Raw genomic sequence first — 4,719 nt, 5'->3', positions numbered from 1 at the left:
GATACATATATTACACCCTCATTACACCTACACTATTGACAAAGTTTTCTCATAGTGCAAGTCAAACTTGGTGGCTTCCAAATGATGTATATGATGTAAATTCTAGAGACATGTAGATTGAATCTCACTATTGGATCATTTTGAAATTGTACAATTTGTTGAGAAATTTGTTTGATCTTGTAAAATCAACTCATTATGATGTATAAGTAACATCACACAATGAGAATACTTTAAAATTAAAAATGTCATGTACTTAATGGTTACAAAAGTGCATATTATTTTGGATATCATTGTGCAATCAGCAACTTTCTAGTTTTTTTAACACCAAAGATTCTCACGTGTTTAGCCGTGTTTATATGTGTAGCTAAACTGCATATGTTCAACTCATGCTTATTGACATGGGTCTATAGACATGTATATAACTTGGTAAACATATGTGATAATTTTTATTTCTAGATCACAATACATGTCTATCCACTAAGATCCACCTACATCAATGTTTCCTTGTAGTTATGTACTATGCATACTAGAATGGTCTTCTCATTTGGTGCCTATTATGGAAAATCTTCATTCTCCCTATCCATACTTTGAATACCTCTCTTATATGTACATTGAATCTTCCATCATAATTAAGTGATCCCAAGTACTAAACCCTAGGTTCTTGAATACATGCATAGAATCTAGAAGGTAGTTAATCTTCAAGTGGGTCCAACAAGGTAGTAAAAGAAGATGGACTACCTAATCAAGTAGGACTTGGAAGTTTCTAAGCATGATGTGTCTCTCAAAACCATGGTAGATTGGCAATACTCCTTCCTCGATACCATTTTGAGGCAGTGGAAGTATAGGGTCAAGCATGTGCGATCCGGTACCCCTTCCAGTTGAATCAATGTTCTATTATGGCATGCCATTGCTAGGAGACTGCCTACATAAGATAAACTATTTACATTTACGATTGAATCAATGTTCTATTATGGCATGCCATTGCTAGGAGACTGCCTACATAAGATAAACTATTTACATTTACGAATGTGTTCCAATAATGCGCACTTTGCAAGAAAAAGTGTGTGTTAACTATCCACCTTTTTTGGGATTGGATGGAAATAAATAAAAGCTTGGGCACAAGCCTAGCAATTGGTAAGAGAAGGTCGGTTTTGATGGAAGGATCGCATCTAAATTTGTGCTTTTTGGAGACATGGTCAATCATAAAGAGGAGACTTCTAAGAAACTCTTCGATTTAATAAAAGGTTTAACAATTAGGAGGTTTGGAGCATCTAGAATCTAACTGTCCATAAAGGCTTTTGGAGGCTCCCAATAGATGAGCCTCATGATCTCCAAACAAAAGTTGTTACTATGCACAATAAAATTTTGACTGTCTCATGATTTTAAAGTCACAACATGCCACTTGTGCCAAGCTCTCTAGCTCTCATAATTTTCCTTTTTTACTGTCCATAACTCACATCGACATTGACATCATGTGAGGTATGGATAGTAAAAAAGTACATTGAAGTGAGCCATCATCGAACCTTTCAAGTCTTGACTACAATATGTGAGGTATGCTCTCTAGCTCTCACATGTTATAGTCAAGACTTACAAGGTTCGATGATGGCTCCATGGTATTTCACTTAATTATATATAACTTGGTCTTTGATGTGATAAGATATTTTACTCAAGTTAACACGATGTTCTTGTATTTACTTAAGTGGAATATCTAATCAAACCAAGGCTTATGACTTAGAGCTAGGTATAGGAATTCAATTTTAACCTCTCACATAGGGACTGTCCTCATCTATCATAAGGGGAAAAATAGATTAATACATAATAATAATAATTGTATAATATAAAAAATCTTCAAACAATATAAATAAAAATTTATTTCTTTATAATAATATTTAGATACTAAAAATCATTACATGGAGTAAAAAAGTGAGAAGCTCGAAGGAGAAAATCCCTAGTTGCTAGACCTAATAAAAAATTATAAACGAAAAATATAATGATATATTTTGACAATAAAATTCTTAACTCGATGGATATTTCTCAAAATATTTTGTAATCAATTAGATATGTACCCTAACTAGAGCATGTTAAAAAGATATTTAAAAATTAACATGTTAATAGAGCAAATGAAGCTTGGAAAGGATTGAGAATCATTCAATACTAGCTAAAATGCAAAATTCTTGTATATCCTCAATTTATTTTTGGTCGTGAGTGGTGTTTGCAAGAAAAGATTGAGGTTTAATAAGGAGCTGACTTTCATGCCTTAGTAGAATCTAAAAGAGAGAAAATGCAACAAATTTTCTCACTTTTTACATGCAACCACAATCCACCTAGAGTTGGCTGTCACAAAGTCCTTACACTTTCTAGATTTACTTAGGGGGAGCTTAGGGGCACACTCTTAGTTGACTGCAAATCTTGTGCAAAAATGGACACATTAGGCATATAGGATGATAGCCAAAAGTCATCTAGCTTATTCATTGCCTCATCCAACTAGTTGGTCTCCTCACATTGAGTCAATGCTTTTCTTGGACCAATGCCTCAGAAGTCCACCTTATAGAACATGTAAGATACCATGTGAGTTCAAAAGAAAGGGTATTATATTTAGTAATATTTATATGATTATATTTATAAAATGAGATTTTTAATTATAACTTGAAAAAAATTCATAATAGTAAAGTAAAAGGGGTCATTTTAAGGTCTTATAACATGTAAAGAAAGGGTATTTCTTAATATCCTTCAAATGCACGTTATATAGATGATTTCTTATAGCAGGATTTCCTGGGGACCAATGTAAGTATTTGGATTGTGGCTCACTTAGGCCTCAAAAACTTCTCCACCTCTCTTGACACCCTTTTTTTGGACCCTCTTGGATAAGGTATAATCAACCACAATAGGTGGATTGTTGCGTTCATATGTAGCCTTGCTCACCCAAATTGATCACATAAGAGAAGGATTCCCATTTTTCTTTACAATTATATGTTTCCAAGAGGTTACCAACACTTGCGCTAGACTGGAGCCTTTTATTGTGACTCTCAAATCCTCTAAACCTTTTGCTTGATCAATCCAAATCTTTGAATGCTATAGGCCTAACTTTAGATGTCTTTATTAGTTGTTTGAGGATGACGACCCATGGTTGAGACCCATTGATATTTACAAGCCAATACACAAATAACCCGGTATGCTTTGTTGTGAAGTACTTTTAGACCAACATTTATTGCTCTTGCATGAGATGACTTAATTACAAGACACCAAGGGGGGAAGTGTTGTTGTTGTATTGGATGAACACATAGTCTCTTATGAGTTTTCCCAATATTTTTAGCAAGTCTTTGAAAATGGAAACCATGCGGCCGTGTAGATAATGATGGACGTGAGCAAGTACTATGCTATTGTAAGACCCTAAGTAAGGCTTGCTTTGAAGCCTGCCACTTTTTTATCTTGACCTTAGTCATTTTTGAAAAAGAATCTAATCTATCTTTCATGGATATTTCCACTCGAAGGGGACAACCAAAGTATCTAGATACCTAGATACCTTACTTGAGTTGATTATAATTATAGTGAGTATCCTATAGCCATTCCTGAGGGTTGTCAAGACCAATATCAAATCAATTCTATCTTAGATGGGCTTTCTTAGATCCTACAACTTTGAAGAGTTGGTCATAGATTCTAAGTAGGAAATTTTACAAGCATCTTTTGAGTATAATGACATTTGAATTGTCATTAATAGAAATTTCCATAATGAACTTGTGTTTGTTGAGCTAAAATTACATTAAATTGACTTAAACAATCCCAAAACATGCTTAATTAATGAAGAAATGATCTTATTCTAAAAAGATATGCGATTCAAGAGATTTATTGTGTCCCACATGCAAAACCCCAATTTGGGTGCCCCAAGCTTTCTATAAACAAGCATGTAGCCCAACACTCTCCCTTAATCTCTTTTTTGCAGGTCTCAAGAGTTGTATCTCTATTGCCCACACCTTGTTTGTAGAGGACATCATGGTAAATTAGAGTTTCCCCCAACCATCTACTACCATCTCGCACTTGATTCCAGTTGTTGCCCACATCTTGTAGCTATCATCTTCACCCTACAACTGTCACTTGGTACCCTGGAGCTCTCACCTACCACCAAATCCTTGTGTTTATTGCTATCGCCACTAGCTAGACATGTTGTCATCTGCTAGGCATTGTTGCCTTCATCTACAGTATACGCTTGCTAAGTTTCTTTCTCCTCCAATTGTCACTTACATCTTCTACATAGTTGCATGCTCCTTTTAGCTATCACCTAGTGTTCTCTCTCCTTAAGTACCCATGTTTTTAGTCTTTCTATCTCTTGCACTACCGTATGTATTAGATCCATCCTTCCCTAGTTGTGTTTGCTCGTGTTCGACATATGGAGGCTGCCTTTCTGCATTTTGGGATCGATCCATTCAGAGTATGGCACACTCTCTAGCTCATAGCCTCTGCCTTGATCCTAGAGATACAAGATTTCGAGGTTCACTATTCACTGCATACTATGCTTATTGCATGAGCATTGTATATTTAGCATTTATTCACTTCATTATTCATTGTGTTTACTGTCTCTAAGTTACCCTCACCCTAACTGTATTCTGTCTTTATTAGTCTATGCTTTGTTGTATGATTGGTTTTATGCTTTTTGCATTTGGAGCATTTCTTCACATGGTATTAGAGCTATGCACTCTTTGAGAAACCTTGGCCTTTGATTGG

Source organism: Lygodium microphyllum, chromosome 18, assembly GCF_053477565.2.
Source record: "Lygodium microphyllum isolate KBCC chromosome 18, Lygodium_microphyllum_v1.1.10, whole genome shotgun sequence".
Classification (NCBI taxonomy): domain Eukaryota; kingdom Viridiplantae; phylum Streptophyta; class Polypodiopsida; order Schizaeales; family Lygodiaceae; genus Lygodium; species Lygodium microphyllum.
This window is presented reverse-complemented; position numbering follows the sequence as displayed.